Source organism: Bombina bombina, chromosome 6 (assembly GCF_027579735.1).
Source record: "Bombina bombina isolate aBomBom1 chromosome 6, aBomBom1.pri, whole genome shotgun sequence".
Taxonomy (NCBI): domain Eukaryota; kingdom Metazoa; phylum Chordata; class Amphibia; order Anura; family Bombinatoridae; genus Bombina; species Bombina bombina.
The window spans coordinates 645,693,346-645,716,735 of record NC_069504.1 but is presented as its reverse complement, the minus strand read 5'-3'; the positions used below and the strand labels follow the sequence as shown (position 1 = coordinate 645,716,735).

Genomic DNA, 23,390 nt, shown 5'->3' with positions numbered 1-23,390 from the left:
AATGTAGGTGTCAGTGAAGTCGGCGGCAGATTAGGGGTTAATAAGTGTAAGATTAGGGGTGTTTAGAATCGGGGTTCATGTTAGGGTTTTAGTTGTAAACATAAATGTAGTTTCTCCATAGGAATCAATGGGGCTGCGTTACTGAGCTTTACGCTGCTTTTTTGCAGGTGTTAGATTTTTTCTCAGCCAGCTTTCCCCATTGATGTCTATGGGGAAATCGTGCACGAGCACGTACAACCAGCTCACCGTTGACTTAAGCAACGCTGGTGTTGGAGTGCGGTATGGAGCACAATTTTGCTCTACGCTCACTTCTTGTCTTTTAACGCCAGGTTTGTAAAAACCTGTAATACCAGTGCTGTAGGTAAGTGAGCGGTGACAATAACGTGCAAGTTAGCAATGCACAGCTCATAACGCAAAACTTGTAATCTAGCCGTTAGTTATCTTAAGGCGCATTATGGAGATATTAAATATGAAATATTAAAAAAAATATTAATATTTTTTTAAAATAAACATAGATACTGTAAAATTATATATATATATATTCTATGGACTATTTAGATATTTTTTACAGTACCTGTATACGTTTAAATTGAAACTAATATTTGCAGTATTGGTTTTTACTTCCTGCTGATGTTTATTGCTGGTAAAGAGGGAAACACTCCTGCAAACATAAAAAAAATGTTGGTTTATTCTGGACAGGAACATGAGTTAAACAAATAAACAAACTGAAATAAGTGATAAAATTGTGTTTTTTTAGATAAAGCAAAGATAAAAATTGACTACAATGTCCTTTTAAATGGGCATTACATTAATTGTGTTTATGTATCAGAAATTAATAACTGTGTTACAAAAGATCAGATAAAAAATAAATTTGAAATGGTCATGCTGTTAGCAAAAAGTGCATTGTTTTGCAGCCTAGGCAAACACTTCTTAAAAGCCTCTTTGGTGTTGTTTATCTTATCTTTTTTTTTTTGCTGTGGCCAATTAGGGACATATATAAATTAGCTTCTGAATGTATCAGACAATCACATGTAGTCAGAATTTCATGGAATGCAATCCAGTTGATATATGGGGTGTAAAAACTCCAATGTTAAGATTTAAGTTATGGGAAAAGCATGAAAAATTAATAAAACCTTTTAAACTATGCATTAATAAACCTTTAGGGCTAAATTACAAGTGGTACACTAAAGTTAGCGTGCAATATAGAAATATCGCACCCGCACTAACTTGCGCTCATATTATAAGTTGAAAGTAAACGCGAATGTGCGAGCACAAATGTATTTTACATTCATCGGGTTAGTGCGACTTTAGACCTCATGTAAAGGATAAGGAGACAGATGATAGGCAGACAGACGTAGATAGATAAATAGATAGATAGATAGATAGATAGATAGAAAGACATAAAAATAAATTCCCCTTAGGGAGATCCAGGTGCACCTGAACCCAGCTGTTAGATACTACCATGTCAACCAAAAGTCCTAATATCCTTGGATAATTTCTAAGAATTGCTATTGTATATTGGCCCTGCAACGTTGCAATGATTCCATTAGGCATGAATCACTACGCTGAATAAATGGTGCCAATCGTCAGCTTACCCCCACTTCACGGCTTATGCTTGGAAGCCTGTTCCGATGAATGCGTCCGACTAGCAGGCTGCACCCATCCTTGGACTCCTTACGGCCAGTCTTCACTTGGAGCCAATACCGCTCAACAAGTCTCTCGCAACCGACACGGACCCTCCGCAACATCACTCAGGATGGGCCAAACTTTGCGCTGAACAATGAAGTCACTCTCGTCATGAATGGCAGCCGACTTAAGAGGATATATCGTTACCGCTCACCAATTCTTTGGTAGAAGTGTTCAGACAAGGTCTTGTACTAATGCTCAACTCCATGCAGAGGCCACGGTAATCATCAGAAAGAATTTTCAGAGGAGCATCAGGTGTTAAAAAGTAAAACTTGACTTTTATTTAATTTGCTAAAACATGCAGCAACCAAACAAGGGTGCCCATATCTTCAAGAGAACCGCTAGTTTATGCATTTCGGCGTTATGCCGTACTCATAGCTGGCTTGGTTCTCCCTAAACACATTGGCTATTTAAAATGGCTATTAACATCCTATTGGTTCTCACCATTAGGTGTGTGAAGTGGGCTGGTCACTAAATTAACTCTTTAAGGTAGGTAGTAATTGTAACATAAGTACAAATGCATACTGTTATTATGTAACAAAAGCTGAAAAACAAATTGTTTACAAAAACAAAACGGAAAACAATGGTGAAACAGTCTATATACATACAAGGGGATGCTGTGTTAACCAAATTATTAAAATTATTGGTGTTATCCTTTTATAGTTGTACTAGATGGCAATTACAGTATGTTAATAATGTATAGGAAGGATTGGTACTAGATATTCTGTTTAAGACATAGCTCTACACTGGGATTGAACAAGAGTTAATACATTGGGATTAAACAAGAGTTAATAAGCATCTTTTGTTACATAATAACAGTATGCATTTGTACTTATGTCACTATTACTACGTACCTTAAAGAGTTAATTTAGTGACCAGCCCACTTCACATACCTATTAGTGAGAGCCAATAGGATGTTATTAGCCATTTTAAATAGCCAGTGTGTTTACGGAGAACCAAGCCAGCTATGAGCTAACACATAAGCTAGCGGTTCCCTTGAAGATATGGGCACCCTTGTTTCCTGCATGTTTTAACAAATTAAATAAAAGTCAAGTTTTACTTTTTACCACCTGATGCTCCTCTGAAAATTCTTTCTGATGATAGTCTGACATAGATAGATAAATAATTTTTATGTTTCTTTACTCTGAAAGAAACTGTAAAAAATGGTAATAAAATGGTGTACAGTAGGTTGTAATTAGAGTTATAGATAAAACAAACACACAGAATGCCATACTAATAAATTTTATGCCCCTTTCTCTCCAATACAGATTATGAGCCAGATTACGAGTCAATCGCAAAATATCACTTATGCGAGCATGATATTTGCACTCCACTCAGTAATACCAGTGCACACAAATGTGCACTATTACAAGTTGAGATTACATTGCATGGAAGCTTTGTGCTCACGAGAGAGAGCTTCCATAGGCACCAATGGGAGCCTCGTTCTGATGCCATCATACACAGCACAGAACTTAAGCGCAGTCATGGGCAGCACATTTAAAATATATATGTATATGAATATATACATACAGTATATACTTATGTGTTAATATGTAATTATACACATATTAACACATAAATATATATGTATATAAGAATATACATATATATTTGCAGTTCTAACAGAGTCCCCATAGTCCGCTAGGTAAAGGTACTTTTGAGTGTTGTTTTTTTATAACACCCGCTCACTTTAAAGGGACAGTATACACCAATTTTCATATAACTGCATGTAATATTCACTACTATAAAGAATAATATGCACAGATACTGATCTAAAAATCCATTATAAAACCTTTTAAAAACTTACTTAGAAGCTCCCAGTTTAGCACTGTTGATTAGGTTGAATGGAACACCCAGTGAAAGCAGACACTCCCCCTCCCCCTTCCACTGCATATAAAAAGACTCTTTACACAAGCAGGAGGAAGATGGAGTAGGTATACATCAGTATTCTCCTAAAACTTTGGGGCTTGGTTAGGAGTCTGAAAATCAGCGCAATGTTATTCAAAACTATACATTTTTCCAAAAAACTGTATGGGCGACATAAATGGATCATCTACAAAACATTTATGCAAAGAAAAATATAGTGTATAATGTCCCTTTAACCCCTAAAAACTGCTTTGTGCAGTGATGATTTAAAAAAAAAAAAAAAAAAAAAAAAAAAACCTAATATTTTTTATTTTATTAAAGGCACTACACTCTTTATTTTGGGGACAATTGGGGGACATTTTAAAAATTAACCAGAAATCTGACCTCTAGCGGTAACAATAACCAGCCACTTGTAATGGCTGGTTATTTATTGCGCACCAGTGAATGGGCGAATTTGCGATAATTTAGCGCTCCTCTATTAATCTAGCCCTATATGTATAGGAAATTTCAGCTGTATAACTTTCTTTTGTTCAGTAAATGAAATTCTAATTTCTTCATTACACCTTGGGCTTTTCAGCAATTTTCCTAGTCCCAGTGTTCTTCTGCTTTCGATTAAAAGCTTATTACTTCTGAAGAGCACACAATGCATGTAGTGAAAGACAGATGAGTGCTTGTTGCTGCTTTTAGTCAGAATACCTCAATCTTCTTTTCTTCTGAGTTTTCTACTAAATTGCTATAATTTACTTTATGTATATACAATTCTGTGTATAGTTCACAGTTGTATATATTTTCTTATCCCTATACAGATGTCATAAACCCCATTTTATCCCTGAATGTACTTATAATCTTTTTCTTTATAGAATTCCTAGTAAGGATTACGCATAGCGGTATGATGTTTGTGTTGAAAACATGTATTTATTTTACAAAGGCCATATAATGTACTGGAACAGGTGGCAGAAATATGAAAGTGAGGCTGCCGCTTTCATCTGTATTGCTGTTGTGATAGAAATGATCACTTGTATCAGGGGACAGCCACAGCCTTTATATTGAATCAATTGATATACTGGGATATGTCCTAGAAGAGTTTTAAACCCTTTTGATTGTATAGTACTAGACTACGCCAACAAATGTATTAATAAATTGGGACAAAATAACATGAGTTTAATTATTACACACACAAAAAACTGGTAAATGTATGTTTTTTTTTTCTTTTCTTTATCTTTTTATACAATTAACCAGTTATGTTGCTACTACTATGGGGAATTGAATAGCTTAAGATATCTGAATGCTGCAAATTGTTTAGCCAATGAATCCATTTGCTAGCCCTTTTTTTTTTTTTTTTTTTACAATTTAAGGAATATTTAACTTAAAATTGTATTCCCTATAAAAGCACAGATTACAAGTGGAGCCCTATTGGTAGTGTAGATGCACTATCCATATGGCAAGCCTGCACTAAGAGTAGCGCACAATCTGATATTGCAAGTCCTTGGTAAAAATAATTACCAGAGAATGTTGGTGCAGCCGATATATTTTATTAGCATTATTTTAACCCTAAACTTTCAATGGATAGTGCGGCTCTGCTAAACACTGCTCAGATTACAAGTGGTGAGTTACTGTGTTGCGCTCGAGCACATAGCGCTAAAATTAGCGAAATTCGAGATATGAAGTGAAGTGTTACAGCTACAATAAAAGCATAAACAAACACATGTAAAACATATCAAAATAAAGTATTTCACTGATATTTATACATATTAAAAATAAAATATATGTTTTCGTGTAAATAAATGCTCCATAGAAGTCTATTAGCTGAGGGATTTAGTGTGGCCGCACTATCTGACCTCCAGATGTTACTGCATCCCACGTTTGCATTTAAGAGCTACAATTTTTCTATCAACTTGTAATTTAATAGCAACAATAATAATGCTATAAATTTACCTTGAGCTGTGTTTGCATTCAATAGTCCTAATATTTGTGCCCTCACCTTGTAATCTAGGCCAAAATGTTTATTGATGCATAGTAATAAAATCATTTTGGTGAAAGGTTAATGGGATAGTGAGGGTATCAATGTGCATGCCTATTAGACATACATATGTTACCTCAAATCTTATAGCTCATTCTAGTTAAAGGAATATGAGACCCAAAAATGTACTTTTGTGATTTAGATATAGAATACAATTTTTTTAAAAAGTTTCTAATTTACTTCTATTATCATATTTATTTCCATGGTTATTCTGTGTTGAAGAGATACCTAGGTAGGCATCTGAAGCACTACATGACAGGAAATAGTGCTGCGATCTCGTGCTCTTGCAAATGATTAACATTATTGCAAATCTGCTGCCGTATAGAGCTCCAGACACGTGCACGCTCATGATCTTACATCCCTGCTTTTAAATAAGATACCAAGAGAACAAAGAAAATTAGATAATAGAAGTAAATTAGAAAGTTGTTTAAAATAGAATGTTCTATATGAGTCTTTAAAGAAAATATTTGGGTTTCATGTCACTTTAAAGGGCTTAATTAATTAATTAATGATGTAACCTTTATAAAACCAACATTGTATGTGATGCTGAAACATACTGTCATCAGCATAAGATATCTGTGTCTTTCTAGGAATATTGCAAACATTAAGGGCCAGATTACTAGTGGAGCACTAACAGTTACGCACAAGCAATATCAGGTTTATTGCGGCTGTTTTCGTGCACCGGATGGCGAATGCGTAAGCGCAATCACGATTTATGCTAGAATGATTACTGCAACCTCAGAGCTCTGGTTAACTGTTTTGTGAAATAAAAAAGTGTCACAAAACATTTCAAAAATACATTAGAAAGTACAGTTACACTAATAAAAATATTTAATAATAAAGTTATAAGGGCTCAAAAATATTTGTATAGGTATGTATATGTATGTATATGTATGTGTATATATATATATTTATATGTGTATTTATGTATTTACAGATATATATACACATATAAATACATATATACACTCACCGGTCACTATTAGGTACACCTTGCTACTACCAGGTTGGACCCCCTTTTGCCTTCACAAATTCCTTAATTCTTCGTGGCATAGATTCAACAAGGTGTTGGAAACATTCCTCAGATATTTTGTTCCATATTGACATGATAGCATCACGCAGTTGCTGCAGATTTGTCTGCTGCACATCCATGATGCGAATCTTCCACCACATCCCAAAGGTGCTCTATTGGATTGAGATCTGGTGACTATGGAGGCCATTGGAGTACAGTGAACTCATTGTCATGTTCAAGAAACCAGTTTGAGATGATTTGAACTATGTGACATGGTGCATTATCCTGTTGGAAGTAGCCATCAGAAGATGGGTACACTGTAGTCATAAAGAGATGGACATGGTCAGCAACAATACTCAGGTAGGCCATGCTTTCATGTTGTTTACACCAAATTCTAAACCCTACCATCTTAAAGGGACAGTCTAGTCAAAATTAAACTTTCATGATTCAGATAGGGCATGCAATTTTAAACAACTTTCCAATTTACTTCTATTATCTAATTTGCTCAATTCTTTAGATATCCTTTGTTGAGGAAATAGCAATGCACATGTGCGAGCCAATCACACAAGGCCTCTATGTGCAGCAACCAATCAGCAGCTACTGAGCATATCTAGATATGCTTTTCAGCAAGTGATATCAAGAGAATGAAGTAAATTAGAAAGTTGTTTAAAATGACATGCTCTTTCTAAATCACGAAAGAAATAAATTGGGTTTCATGTCCCTTTAATGTCATAGCTGAAATCGAGACTCATCAGACCAGGCAAGGCTTTTCCAATCTTCTATTGTCCAATTTTGGTGAGCCTGTGCGAATTGTAGCCTCAGTTTCCTGTTCTTAGCTGACAGAACTGGCACCCGGTGTGGTCTTCTGCTGCTGTAGCCCATCTGCTTCAAGGTTCAACGTGTTGTGCATTCAGAGATGGTATTCTGCATACCTTAGTTGTAACGAGTGGTTATTTAAGTTACTGACACCTTTATATCATCTCAAACCAGTCTGCCCATTCTCCTCTGACCTCTGACATCATCAACGCATTGTCGTCCAGACAACTACCGCTCACTGGATATTTTCTCTTTTTCGGACCATTCTCTGTAAACCCTAGAGATGGTTATGCATGAAAATCCCAGTAGATCAGCAGTTTTTTAAATACTCTGACCAGCCTGTCACTTAAATTCCCTTTCTTCCCCATTCTGATGCTCGGTTTGAACTTCAGCAAGTCGTCTTCACCACGTCTAGATGCCTAAATACATTGAGTTGCTACCATGTGATTGGCTGATTAGCAATTTGTGTTACAAAGCAATTGAACAGGTGTACCTAATAAAGTGGCCGGTGAGTGTAGACGTACATATAAGTGCACTGGAAAGTAGATGAAAACATGTAAAGGCATATTTATGTTTATATTCATATTTAACTGTATTTACTATAAATATTATACATTCCAATGTTCTGCACATAGAGAAATATATATTCTATGCATTGTTAAATAGATATTCCTATATATATCTGTATATATCTATACCTATATTAGACAGATCATATAGATATATATTTTACCAAAAAAAATCAGACCTATATAGAAATATCTAATTATGAATAAATAGAACATATTCTTCTAGGTGAAGAACATTGGAATGTGAAATATTAAAATGTTAATGCTGGGTTAGCACACTTGATGTTTAATGTTGGGTTTACGCGCGAGTAGGTTTTTTTTTTTTTTTTTCACTTTCCTTGCTCCATTGAAGTCTGTGGGGAAATACGTTAACGCAGTTGCGATAGTCAAAGTTCAGCTTTTTGCTTGCGTCGGGTTAAACTTTTTACTTTCAACTTGTAATACGAGCACCTGCTGTGGGTAAAAACCATACTTTTAGCAGAGTCTTCCAGTTATTGAAATACTTTGCATTTACATCTTTCAAAGGTACTAACTGCATCAATCAATGGTGTAGCAGAGGGATTGCTGGTGTCAGTTATTGCAGATATTTCCTGATTAGAAACAATTATTAATTGACAGGCTTAGCAGTCAGATTGGAATCTAAACTACAGTTTGAAGGACATGACCTGTAACAAGAGACACTGATGCAGTATGGCATTGTCTGATGATAGATCTAATCAGTATGAGGAGTCCTGAAAGGTCAGCACTTTGTGAGGTCAGCTGATATGTGCACCAGCACAATAAATATGCAGGAATAAATCAGGTTTGTAACCTTGGGAGGTGCAGTTAACAGTTACATGATTATTATACACTAATTAGATGTAAAATGCTGAGAGCTGTGACTATACTTATAGAAAATAAGTACTGAGAGCATTGTGCGCCAACAGTTAAAGGGACAGTAAACTGATGGTTTTATAAAATGTTTACTTTTACATAATGAAACAACTTTTCAATTTATTTTCATTATTTGTCTTGCCCTATTGTCATGCAATTTAGCTTGAAATGCACATGCTGACTTCTCAGGGCTACAACTCTGCTACATATCTGTCCCTAATTGGCTTTATCAAGCAACAACTGCAAAATCAATTGCTTTGAGGTCGAATTATCATATGTCTGTCGGACCTGATCTGACAGTGCAGATCAGGTCCGACAGACATCGCTGAATGCGGAGAGCAATACGCTCTCCGTATTCAGCATTGCACCAGCAGCTCACAAGAGCTGCTGGTGCAACGCCGCCCCCTGCAGACTCAGAGACAATGGGCCGCCAGCAGGGAGGTGTCAATCAACCCGATCATACTCGATCGGGTTGTATTGTGGCGATTCCTGTCCGCCTGTCCGCCGGACAGGGTTATGGAGCAGCGGTCTTTAGACCGCTGCTCCATAACTTGTGTTTCTGGCGAGTCTGAAGACTTGCCAGAAACACAGGCCCTCAAGCTCCATACGGAGCTTGAAAATGGGCCTCTTTATAGTAACTTTACAACAGCGGCTAGCTTTGTTGTCTGCAGACTAAAGCCAATATTGGGTTAGATTACAAGTGGCACAGTATTTTTTGTTTTGGCAATCGTGAAAACTCTGCTAGAGTTAAGCTTTTTGTACTAGTCGGTTTGTGTTCATATTACAAGTTTCGAAAAAGCTTCATTTGGAGCTAGCGTTGATCCGAAAAACCTAACTTAATTTTCTGCATGCTCGTGCATGTATTCCCCTATAGAAATCAATGGAGACAAAAAGTGGAAAAAAACTAACACCCTAGATCGCGCAAACAGCATAGCATATTTGCATTAGCAAATGTGAAATATTTACAATAAATAATAATTATTATTATTATCATTTATTTGTATAGCACTGACAATTCCGTAGCGCTAGGTAAAATGGTAGGGGTAGACAATAACAAGGATTTGTAATAAAATACAAAACAAAACTAAACAAATCTAGTACAGGAGGAAGAGGGCCCTGCTCCGGAGAGCTCACAGTCTACAGGTTTAGGGTGTAGAGACATAAGGTTGGGGTAGCTTGTTACATTGGTTGTATTTGCAGCAGTGAGTCAGGCAGTTCATGTATTAGTTTGGTTAGGAAGAGAGATGGAGGAGAGATGGTAAGCCTCTCTGAATTGGTGGGTTTTCAAGGAGCGTCTGAAGCTATACAAGGTTGGAGACAGTCTTATGGAGCGGAGTAGAGAGTTCCAGAGGACAGGAGCAGCACGTGCAAAGTCTTGAAGGCGGGAGTGGGACGTAGAGATAACAGGAGTGGAGAGACGTAGGTCAGAGGTTGATAGAAGAGGACGGGATGGGGAATATTTCACGATGAGAGAGGAAATATAGTTGGGAGTTAGACTGTTGAGTGCTTTGTATTCTGGAGTGTATGGGGAGTCAGTGTAGAGACTGGCAGAGCGGAGCAGCTGATGTAGATCGGCACCTTAGGTGGATGAGTCTAGCAGAAGCATTCATAATAGATTGGAGGGAGGAGAGGCGGTATTTTTGGAAGGCCATTTAGGAGTATATTGCAATAATCAATGTGTGACAAAATGAGGGCATAAATAAGTATGGTTGTAGTTTTTTAGTAAGGAAGGGACGAATTCTGGAAATGTTGCGTAGGTGTGAACGGCAGGATTTGGTAAGTGCTTATATATGTGGGTTGAATGTGAGTTTTAAGTCTAGTGTGACCCCAAGACAGCGGACCTTTATTAAAATCTTTATTAAATATGAATATTGCATAAATATGTTTATCCTGTTTTTATCTACTTAATGGCAAAGGGTTCTAATGCAATATATATATATGTTTATATATGTGTACATACAGTATATATTAATGTTTTTATATGTGTATATATGACTGTAAATACATATATACACATATAAATACATTAATATATACTGTACAAATATATAAATATATATATATATATATAGACATTCAGATACATCTTCAGCAATGTATATCTATGTGTCTCAATGTTAAAGCCCTTTGCCTGCCTTTTTTCCCCAAAACACCCGAGATCTTTGAGCCCTTATAACTATTTTGTGCAATATTTTTTGTAAATAATTTTTATTAGACAGTGTTAATATGAGTGTAACTGTACTCTGTGATGTATTTTTGAAGTGTTTTGTGCTACTTTTTTATTTCGGAAAACAGTTAACCACAGCTCTGAGATCGCGGAAAGGATTGAAGCGTAAATGCCGATTGCGCTAGCTCCACTTGTAATAGCGTAATTAAAATCGCTCGCAAAAACATGATTATGCTAGTGCAAAACCGTTTGCGCCCCACTTGTAATCTAGCTCATTGGGGCCTATTTATCAAAGGTCTTGTGGACCTGATCTGACAGCGCAGATCAGGTCCGCAAGACCTCGCTGAATGTGGAGAGCAATACGATCTACGCATTTAACACTGCACCAGTAGCTCACAAGAGCTGCTGGTGCAACCCCGCCCCCTCCCGACTCACGGCCAATCGGCCGCCAGCAGGGAGGTGTCAATCAACCGGATCGTACTCGATCGGGTTGAATTCTGGCAATTCCTGTCCGCCTCATCAGAGCAGGCGGACAGGGTTATGAAGCAGCGGTCTTTAGACCACTGCTTCATAACTGCTGTTTCTGGCGAGTCTGAAGACTCGCCAGAAACACGGGCCCACAAGCTCCATTCGGAGCTTGATAAATAGGCCCCTCAGTCTCCTCCAAATAAGCAAATGGTTGGTGGAGTTTAGCTATAGCAACACAACAGCAATGTCTTGTTATTACAGGGTGTTTACTGTCCCTTTCATATGGAGCTGAGAGTGAGCAATGTATGATGCACTGCTTAACGACAAGTGTACAATTTATAAACAAAACAACCTAAGCAGCAATAATATTAACATATATGATATATAAAAATACAGTTACAGTAAGATATAATAGCAAAATTGCTGCACTTATCAAAAGAAGCTAAAAGGTAGTTGATAAAATGGGAGGAAGTGTCTCTAATCATACTCAGTGCAAACCTAATATCAGGTTTTATTTTAAGTAGCAAGAAGTGAAAATAAAAAGTGTGTGTCTGTGTATATATATATATATATATATATATATATATATATATATATATACAGTATATATTTATATATATATATATATATATATATATATATATATATATATATATATATATATATATATATATATACTGGTAAAGTCAGAAATCCGGGTAATCCAAGCTGCTATGGGTAAAGCCCGATGTACTGTAATTCCCCATCTACACTTTTTCTTTTGCCCCACCGATCCTTTGGCATCCATCCCAAGTAACGCTTGAACACCCCAGGCGGAGGCAAAAAAGATAGTGAAGATGGGGGAATTACAGTGCATCGTGTATATGCTTGAAGCGGTGACTCGATCAATCTGAGGGGATTTATGATTTTACATTGGGCTTTACCCACAGCCGCTTGGGTAACCCAAGCATTACCCGGGTAATACTAGGATTACCCAATCTCTGTCTTTACCCGCTATATATATATATATATATATATATATATATATATACACAGTATATATATATATATATATATATATACAGTGGGGCAAAAAAGTATTTAGTCAGCCACCAATTGTGCAAGTTCTCCCACTTAAGAAGATGAGAGAGGCCTGTAATTTTCATCATAGGTATACCTCAACTATGAGAGACAAAATGTGGAAACAAATCCAGACAATCACATTGTCTGATTTGGAAAGAATTTATTTGCATATTATGGTTGAAAATAAGTATTTGGTCACCTACAAAAAAGCAAGATTTCTGGCTCTTACAGACCTGTATCTTCTTCTTTAAGAGGCTCCTCTGTCCTCCACTCATTACCTGTATTAATGGCACCTGTTTGAACTTGTTATCAGTATAAAAGACACCTGTCTACAACCTCAAACAGCCACACTCCAAACTCCACTATGGTGAAGACCAAAGAGCTGTTGAAGGACACCAGAAACAAAATTGTAGACCTTCACCAGGCTGGGAAGACTGAATCTGCAATAGGCAAGCAGCTTGGTGTGAATAAATCAACTGTGGGAGCAATAATTAGAAAATGGAAGACATACAAGACCACTGATAATCTCCCTCAATCTGGGGTTCCACCCAAGATCTCACCCAGTGGGGTCAAAATGATCACAAGAACGGTGAGCAAACATCCCAGAACCACATGGGGGGACCTAGTAAATGACCTGCAGAGAGCTGGGACCAACGTAACAAAGGCTACCATCAGTAACACACTACGCCGCCAGGGACAGTGCCAGACGTGTCCCCCTGCTTAAGCCAGTACATGTCCGGGCCCGTCTGAAGTATGCTAGAGAGCATTTGGATGATCCAAAAGCGGATTTGGAGAATGTCATATGGTCAGATGAAACCAAAGTAGAACTGTTTGGTAGAAACACAACTCGTCGTGTTTGGAGGAGAGAGAATGCTGAGTTGCAACCAAAGAACACCATACCTACTGTGAAGCATGGGGGTGGCAACATCATGCTTTGGGGCTGTTTCTCTGCAAAGGGAACAGGACGACTGATCCATGTACATGAAAGAATGAATGGGACCATGTATCATGAGATTTTGAGTGCAAACCTCCTTCCATTAGCAAGGGCATTGAAGATGAAACGTGGCTGGGTCTTTCAGCATGACAATGATCCTAAACACACCACCCGGGCAACGAAGGAGTGGCTTCGTAATAAGCATTTCAAGGTCCTGGAGTGGCCTAGCCAGTCTCCAGATCTCAACCCCATAGAAAACCTCTGGAGGGAGTTGAAAGTCCGTGTTGCCCAGCGACAGCCCCAAAACATCACTGCTCTAGAGGAGATCTGCATGCAGGAATGGGCCAACATACCATCAACAGTGTGTGACAACCTTGTGAAGACTTACAGAAAACGTTTGACCTCTGTCATTGCCAACAAAGAATATATAACAAAGTATTGAGATGAACTTTTGATATTGACCAAATAGTTATTTTCCACCATAATTTGCAAATAAATTCTTTCTAAATCAGACAATGTGATTGTCTGGATTTGTTTCCACATTTGTCTCTTATAGTTGAGGTATACCTATAATGAAAATTACAGGCCTCTCTCATCTTCTTAAGTGGGAGAACTTGCACAATTGGTGGCTGACTAAATACTTTTTTGCCCCACTGTATAAACAATTGTATGTAACAATTAAAATCCAAGTCCACTTTACACATATTTAGACATTTGTTTAGACATGTACCCTTAAAGGGAAACTGAACTGCTTTGTGGATGGCATTTTCTTTTCACTTCTGAGAGCAGCAGTTTTCACTTTTATATTGCTCTCTACATATATTTAGGAACATAGTAAAAAAATATTCCTACAATGCTAACCTGCAAAATATCTTTCATATATCTGGCAATACCACCATCCTAGAGTTGTGAAGGCAACATTTTATAGACACAGAGACAGCAGGGGACTAGAGATTATTTTATAGAATAGCAATATGTTCACAAAGAATACTAGAGTGGTATAAATAGAGCATTCCCTAGCAGGCTGTTACCAGTTTGGGGTGCGCAGGTATAGGCAAGGTGTCCGTATACAGACACTGGTGTCCGTGACTAGCCCTTGCAGTGTCCGCCACAACCTTAGTATATTTTTTCTTTCTGATTAAATAATAGGATTAAAAAAAAATATGTAGTGTGAATAAAATTTGTGGCTTGTCAAAAGACTGCTAGCAATATTGGGTGATAAGTTATGGAATAAATAAAGCCTGAGGGAAATACTGGATGTGTATCTGCATCTGTATAATAACATCCAGCTAGATATGGGCGAATGTCTAAATTTCCGAATTCGAATGTTAGAACGAATGTTATTACCGAAATTTGAATTATAAATCCGAATGTTGATAAGAACGAATATTCTTAAAAATTCTATAATCGAATGCTATTTACAGTTTTCGAATGTCATTTTCGAATTTGAATGTTTATAATTATATCGAATGTCCACATTCGAAATTTCGAATTTAACATTCTATTTAACAAATACTATTCAGAAGTTCAATAGTTCATGTGGTAGAGAGGGAATCTAGTAAATTGATACATAATAAAATACAAATATATCATTTTGAATGTTTCTATATAGAATATTGCATAATTCGAATATTACATTTAAAGAAAGCATTAGAAATACTATTACAAGCATATAAATTCGAATTTTTCGAATTCGATTATTGCATAATTCGAATATTACATTTAAAGAAAGCATTAGAAATACTATTACAAGCATATAAATTCGAATTTTTTCGAATTCGAATATTGCATAATTCGAATATTACATTTAAAGAAAGCATTTGAAATACTATTACAAATATAAATTCGAATTTTTCTAAATGAATATTTTTGAATGTAATCGTGAAATTCGAAACCGAACATTCAAAAATTGAATATTAGAATGTTATGTAAACATTCAAAATTCGATTCGAACGAACGAATGTGTAAAAATTAGTTTCATTTTTCGAATGTTGTGAAACATTTGCCCATCCCTACACCCAGCTCTATACAAAGACACAGTAGTGACACTGGCACATGCATATAGCCAGACAAGGGCTGGTTATAGGGTCAGTGGTATCTGCATCAGTCTAATAACACCCAGCACTATATAATGACACAGTAGTTACACTGGCTCATGGGTATAGCCAGAAGAGGGCTGGTTATAGAATCAGTGGTATCTTCATCAGTTTAATAACACTCAGCACTATACAAAGACACAGTAGTGACACTGGCTCATGGGTATAGCCAGAGGAGGGCTCGTTATAGGATCAGTGGTATCTGCATAAGTATAATAACACCCAGCACTATTTAATGACACAGTAGTGACACTGGCACATGGGTAAAGCCAGAGGAGGGCTGGTAATAAAATTAGTGGTATCTGCATCAGTATAATAACACCCAGCGCTATATAATGACACAGTAGTGACACTGGCACATGCGTATAGCCAGACAAGGGCTGGTTATAGAATCAGTGGTATCTGCATCAGTAAAATAACACCCAGCACTATATAATGACACAGAAGTGACACTGGTACATGGGTATAGCCAGAGGAGGGCTGGTTATAAGATCAGTGGTATCTGCATCAGTAAAATAACACCAAGCACTATATAATGACACAGTAGTGACACTGGCACATGGGTATATCCAGAGGAGGGCTGGTTATAAGATCAGTGGTATCTGCATCAGTATAATAACACTCAGCACTATATAATGACACAGTAGTGACACTGGCACATGGGTATAGCCAGAGGAGGGCTGTTTATAGGATCAGTGGTATCTGCATCAGTAAAATAACACCCAGCGCTATATAATGACACAGTAGTGACACTGGCTCATGGGTATAGTCATACAAGGGCTGGTTATAGGGTCAGTGGTATCTGCATCAGTATAATAAAACCCAGCACTATATAATGACACAGTAGTGACACTGGCTCATGGTATAGCCAGAGGAGGGCTGGTTATAGGATCAGTGGTATCTGCATCAGTAAAATAACACCTAGCGCTATATAATGACACAGTAGTGACACTGGCACATGGGTATTGCCAGATGAGGGCTGGTTATAGGATCAGTGGTATCTGCATCAATATAATAACACCCAGCACTATATAATGACACAGTAGTGACAGTGGCACATGGGTATAGCCAGAGGAGGGCTGGTTATAGGATCAGTGGTATCTGCATCAGTATAATAACACCAAGCACTATAAAATAATGTTTTTAATTTCAAATGTACCTTGGTGTCCTTCACTAAGGTCTGTACTTTGAAAAATGTCTGCAACAGCCTTTGTCTGTGCCTATCCCTAGGGGTGCGGCATGTTGATTTACAAATAAGGCTAGACATTTTAGATATTCATACTCCCTCTATTGCCAGAGAACCTTAAATATATGGGAAACAGTTGCTAAAAAGTGCACATCTGCCTCATCTATCCCTTCACCTCTCATATCGTTGCTGAGTAACTCTGAATTTTCCTTTGGAGCAGAGTTAGGGTTCAGCAAACTTACATAAGATTATTTAGTTCAAAACGATGATTTCAGAGAAGAGTTTAAAACGTATAACAGAAATTACCAATATAGGGGAGGGAGGGAGGCAGGCTAGCTCACTGGTATCAGTATTTACAATTTTGTAATGCTCAACCACATAAATTACAAATATTCTGAGCTCTTTCTCCTTTTCAATATGTTTGTTTTGCAAGCCAATTTATAAAGGAATCTCTCTCTTTAGCTTATAAATTATTGATTGCAGAAAAAGGGTCCGAATGATCAAGCTCCGAATGGAACTTGATACCCCTGTTTCCACGCAAACCTTCAGACTCGCCGGAAAAACAGAAGTTATGAAGCAGCGGTCTAAAGACGATCGGGCTGATTGACACCTTATGCAGGGGGCCGCTTTGCACAAGCTGTTCATAAGAACTGCTTGTGCAATGATAAATGCCGACAGCGTATGCTGTCGGCATTTATTGATGGGCAGCGGACATGATACGCTACATCGTATCATGTCCGTCCGCACTTTAATAAATCAGCCCCAAAGAATGGCAGTCAATATTCCGTTTCATTGGCAAATAACCATCGGCTAGATTACGAGTTTTGCAGTATTAGTGAAAAAGCAGCATTAAGGCTCTTTTTCACTACCGCTGGTATTACGAGTCTTGAAGGTTTAGGGGCACCGCACACTTTTTTTGCCTTAACGCAACGTAATTACCACAGCTTTCAAAAAAGCCCTTTTTCAATGGGACTTCCATAGCGCCGGTATTACGAGTCTGCCTGGGAGGCCAAAAAGTGAGCGGTACACCCTATACCGACAAGATCAATACCGTAAACTGAAAGTGAGTAGTTATGAGTTTTGCGCTACAAAGCTGTAGCATAAAACTCATAACTAAAGTGCTAAAAAGTACACTAACACCCATAAACTACCTATTAACCCCTAAACCGAGGCCCTCCCGCATCACAAACACTAAAATAAAATTATTAACCCCTAATCTGCCACTCTGGACATCACGTCACTATAATAAACATATTAACCCCTAAACCGCCGTACTCCCGCATCGCAAACACTAGTTAAATATTATTAACCCCTAATCTGCCGCCCCTAACATCGCCGCCACCTACCTACATTTATTAACCCCTAATCTTCCTCCCCCAACGTCGCCGCCACTATACTAAAGTTATTAACCCCTAAACCTAAGTCTTACCCTAACACCCACTAACTTTAATGTAATAAAAAAATAAATCTAAATAAAACATACTATTAATAACTAAATAATTCCTATTTAAAACTAAATACTTACCTGTAAAATAAACCCTAAGTTAGCTACACTATAACTAATAGTTACATTGTATCCATCTTAGGTTTTATTTTTATTTCACAGGTAAGTTTGTATTTATTTTAACTAGGTAGAATAGTTACTAAATAGTTATTAACTATTTACTAACTACCTAGCTAAAATAAATACAAATACAAAATTCTATCAGCCATTCGGAATCTAAGGGACGCCATCTTGGATGACGTCACTTAAAGAGATATTCATTATGAAGAAGACGTTGTTTGAAGAGGATGCTCCGTATCAGATGTCTTGAAGATGGACCCGCTCCGCGCCGGAAGGATGAAGATAGAAGATGAGGATTTTTTCTACCTTAATTCCGATTGGCTGATCAGCCAATCGGAATCTAAGGGACGCCATCTTGGATGATGTCACTTAAAGTGATATTCATTACGAAGAATCCTTCGGAAGAAGAGGATGCTCCGCATCGGATGTCTTGAAGATGGACCCGCTCCGCGCCGGAAGTATGAATATAGAAGATGCCGTCTGGATGAAGACTTCTGCCCATCTGGAGGACCACCTCTGCCTGTCTGGAGGACCACTTCTGCCGGCTTCATTGAGGACATCTTGCCGCTTGGATGAAGACTTCTCCCGGTAAGTGAATCTTTGAGGGTTAGTGTTAGGATTTTTTTAAGGGTGTATTGGGTGGGTTTATTTTTAGATTAGGGTTTGGGCCTGTAAAAGAGCTAAATGCCATTTTAAGGACAATGCCCATCCAAATGCCCTTTTCAGGGCAATGGGGAGCTTAGGTTTTTTTAGTTAGTATTTTATTTGGGGGGGGGTTTACAGGTAAAAGAGCTGATTACTTTGGACAATGCCCCTAAAAGGCCCTTTTAAGGACTATTGATAGTTTGGTTTAGGCTAGGTTTTTTTTTATTTTGGGGGGGACTTTTAGATTAGTTGTAATTAGTTTAAATATCTTGTAATTTGTTTTTTATTTTCTGTAATTAAGTGGGGTTTTTTTGTGATTTAGCTAAATTAATTTATTTAATTGTATTTAATTTAGTTAATTTATTTAATTGTAGTGTAGTGTTAGGTGTTATTGTAACTTAGGTTAGGTTTTATTTTACAGGTCAATTTGTATTTATTTTAGCTAGGCAGTTAGTAAATAGTTAATAACTATTTAGTAACTATTCTACCTAGTTAAAATAAATACAAACTTGCCTGTAAAATAAAAATAAACCCTAAGCTAGCTACAATGTAACTATTAGTTATATTGTAGCTAGTTTAGGGTTTATTTTATAGGTAAGTATTTAGTTTTAAATAGGAATAATTTAGTTAATGATATAAATTTTATTTAGATTTCTTTTAATTATATTTCAATTAGGGGGTGTTAGGGTTAGGGTTAGACTTAGGTTTAGGGTTAATAGATTTAATATAGTGGCAGCGACGTTGGGGCAGCAGATTAGGGGTTAATAAGTGTAGGTAGGTTGCGGCGACATTGGGGGATGGCAGATTAGGGTTAATAAATATAATGTAGGTGTCGGCGATGTTGGGGGCAGCAGATTAGGTGTTAATAAGAATAATGTAGGTGTCGGCGATGTCGGGGGCAGCAGATTAGGGGTTAATAAGGGTAAGATACGGGGTATTTAGACTCTGGGTTCGTGTTAGGTGTAAACATAACTTTTATTTCCACATAGAAATCAATGGGGCTGCGTTACTTAGATTTACGCTGCTTTTTGGCAGGTGTTAGACTTTTTCTCAGCCGGGTCTCTCAATTGATGTCTATGGGGAAATCGTGCACGGGCACGTATAACCAGCTCACCGCTCATTTAAGCAGCGCTGGTATTGGAGTGCGGTATTGAGCACAATTTTGCTCTACACTCACTTCTTGCCTTTTAACGCCGGGTTTGTAAAAACCTGTAGTACCAGCGCTACAGGTAAGTGAGCGGTGAGAGAAAACTGCTCTTTAGCACCGCATAGCTCCTAGCGCAAAACTCATAATCTGGCTGACAGTTTACTTTTAACTTGCAATACGAGCGCAGCCTGACACACGCAAAAAGCTTACTTCTAGCGCAGTTAACTCTCAAGCGGGAGCGTTAAATAATGCTCAGCTTGTAACCTGGCCCAAAATGAAGCAAATTTGATAATAGAAGTAAATTGGAAGGCTGTTTCAAATGCGCATTCTATCTGAATCATGAAAAATAAAACATTAGTTTGTAGGTTTACTATCCCTTTAATGGGATAAAATCTGCTTATGTAAATAGATCTTAGAGATAAACATCATAATAGACAACAATAAAGATAGTAACAATCAAATTTCTTTATATTTATTGATGTTATATAGAACAATATTTAAAGATCAATATAGAATTACCTTTTAGTGGTGCTTAAAAATAATTTATGTTGCCTGTGGATTGATACTATTGACAAAGCATATAGCTATCTCCCTATAATATTGACAATACTATTAATTCAAAATCAAATGCTTTGCAAGTCTTGAATCAGCAGCTAAAAGTGGCATAGATTAATTAAAGCTTTGGGCCTGCAACCTAGGAGGCTGCAGACCTCCAAGGAACCATTATTAATGAACTTAACAAGAAAAATAGATAAATATGTAAGTCAAATTGAGCTGTAAACTGCTTTCCATATTAAATAAGTGGAAACCATTCATCACTGTCATGATTAAACATGGTGCAAAATAATTAGAATGCAGATAAATATCTATAGGAATTTTCATCAACCTGTCCCATTTCCTAATAATTATTTTTTAAAGTGATGGTAAACTCTCCCCTTTATAAAAACAGATCTGGAATGTTAGTGATGTTTTAAATGGAGATTACTTCATCAGTTGTAATGAAGATGCCGTATAACTTATGTTTTAATATAGATATAAAATTTAAGTAACCCGCGCTACGCCGTTGTCTTAAAAAGTCAATTTTTTTGTGAGCTAATGGTTTGAATTGTTCTCTAATCAGTGCTCTAGCTACATCAAAAGTGCTATATGGGGACAACAATTCAAACCTTTAGCTCACACAAAATTTGACTTTTGAAGAGGACGGCGGAGCGCGGTGTATTTTAATTTCATAACTATATGAAGAAGTAAGTTATAGCGCATCTTTATTACATCTGATTAATTCATCTCCATCTAAAATATGACTAACATTCCAGATCTGATTTTAAAAATGGGAGAGTTTACCATCACTTTAATCAGTACAGTTGCACTGAACACATTATAATGATGCACCACAACTATTATCACTGTTATTACTGTTATGGGGTGCTAATAATGGACACAGGTTAGTTTGTTGCAGTTTAGCTTATCATATCTCCAGTTTAAGTTATCATATTAGATACTAAACTAGATAGCTCGCAAATCCGGGGTGTCATTCAACTGAAAACCACAATTCTGTCGCCTGCCTCCTGAGGAGTGTGTTGAGGCAGGGCAGGCAGGCACTGAATGCATTTGCAGTGTGTCAGTGGGTTGCTCTAACCACAGTGCATACACAGTAAGGTGCACCTAGCAGGGTTATAGTTTGAACAAAGTATTTTACATGAGGTAGGTAATCAAGATGCACAGTCACTAGTACAAGGTCAGTTCAGAAAGTTGTATGTTGCATGCAGAGTGAATACTGAAGTATAAAATACAATATATTGGAACAGCTTTAGCTGAAATAAGATGCCTGGGCACTAACTATTACTAAGTCCGAATGCTGAGAGTTTATGGGAAACATAACCATTTTAAATTTGGAAGGGAAGAAGACTCCTCCTATATTTTTTTTAAGGGTGAGAGAAAAAATAAAACTCACTGGGCTAGATTACAAGTGGCGCACTATTGTTAGCGTGAGTCACGATTAAGCAATATCGCGGACTCTCTAACTTGCGCTCATATTACAAGTTGAAAGCACACACATTCACTCAAGCCCAAAATAAATTAGCGTGTGTCTAAAGCAATGGGACTGATTTATCAAGGGCCGAATGGCCCCTGATGTCCCTGTTTCTGTGCAAGCCTTTAGGCTCGCCAGAAACAGCAGTTTTGAAGCAGCGGTCTTTCATTTCTGTGTGGCTTGCTCTGGGGTTATTTATCTCCCCTCAGCAGAAATAGGACTATTGCACCTTAAATGGATACTGATGAGTTCCAAAATGGAAAGCACTCAGCCGGATTTATCAAGTTACCTTGTTTAATGCATGAACGTTTTCAGGGTCTCCCCCATCCTCAGATACAAACAATCAGTGCAAACAACTTACCCCTCTTAAGTACACCTCATACCCAGTGAAAACAGCTTTGCTCAGCTGTGTGCAGAGCAGTGGCGTCCAGATTGCGCTATTGCGCATGCGCGAATAGAGGTACAGTGGCCAACTGTAAAAATCAAAACACAAATTAAAAACGGAATATCTCAAATTAAAATATATGGCAATACAATGAAAAAGATAAGCACAAGGATCAATACATACTGACATTAAAATGTATGCAAGTGAGTAGAATACTAGTAACGCTTCTAGCATATTAAAGGATTTTTGCTTACAAACTAATGTGTCACTCTTATCTGTCTACTCAACCTGTCTTAAGCATGTCAGTAATACCCTTCACTGTCATATAGCACTACCTAGTGCTAATCTACATATCTAGAGCCACAGAATACTATCTCAAGCTATATTGATCCGTTACCTGCAATGTTCCTAGCGGTACCCACTGTTCTAACCTAGCCAATAAAAAGGGATCTTTAGTCTATAAACAACATACTCAGGCCAGAAAGGACCTGGCCTGAGGCTAACAAGCTACCATAGGAGTGTTGCACATACCATGTAAAACACCTAGCATATAACTATCTGCTACCTCACTTAACACTATACGTTCTCTATCCTGCAGCTGGTCCCACTTACTCCAGTGTTGCTCAGCCTGAATATGGCATACTAATGTACCACCTGTTCTCAATGGCCAATTCTATCCACTACAGTAATAACCTGGATTGGTGTCATTACATGGGGGCAGATACAAGCATATTTAGATAGTGCTTCTCAACAGAATATTACAGAAAACATTGCAAATCAAGTTTGACATCAAGTCCTTTTGGTGCCAATCTATCAAGATTGTAGTTCCATTTACTTTCTCTCTGGATAAGGATCTTTCCTCTGT

General features: G+C 37.4%; 1 protein-coding gene and 1 long non-coding RNA gene across 2 annotated transcripts in view; one reads left to right on the top strand and one right to left on the bottom strand.

The window, feature by feature from the left end:
* Positions 1–22,603, bottom strand: part of LOC128662183 (uncharacterized) — a 33,373-nt gene extending 10,770 nt beyond the window's left edge. The window contains exons 1-2 of the long non-coding RNA XR_008402714.1: positions 22,502–22,603; positions 575–661 (exon numbers count right to left, since the gene is read on the bottom strand). This is a non-coding gene — a long non-coding RNA (uncharacterized LOC128662183). The remainder of the gene's footprint in view (positions 1–574; positions 662–22,501) is intronic.
* Positions 1–23,390, top strand: part of LOC128662182 (putative gonadotropin-releasing hormone II receptor) — a 129,670-nt gene that overhangs the window by 87,290 nt on the left and 18,990 nt on the right. The window lies entirely within an intron of this gene.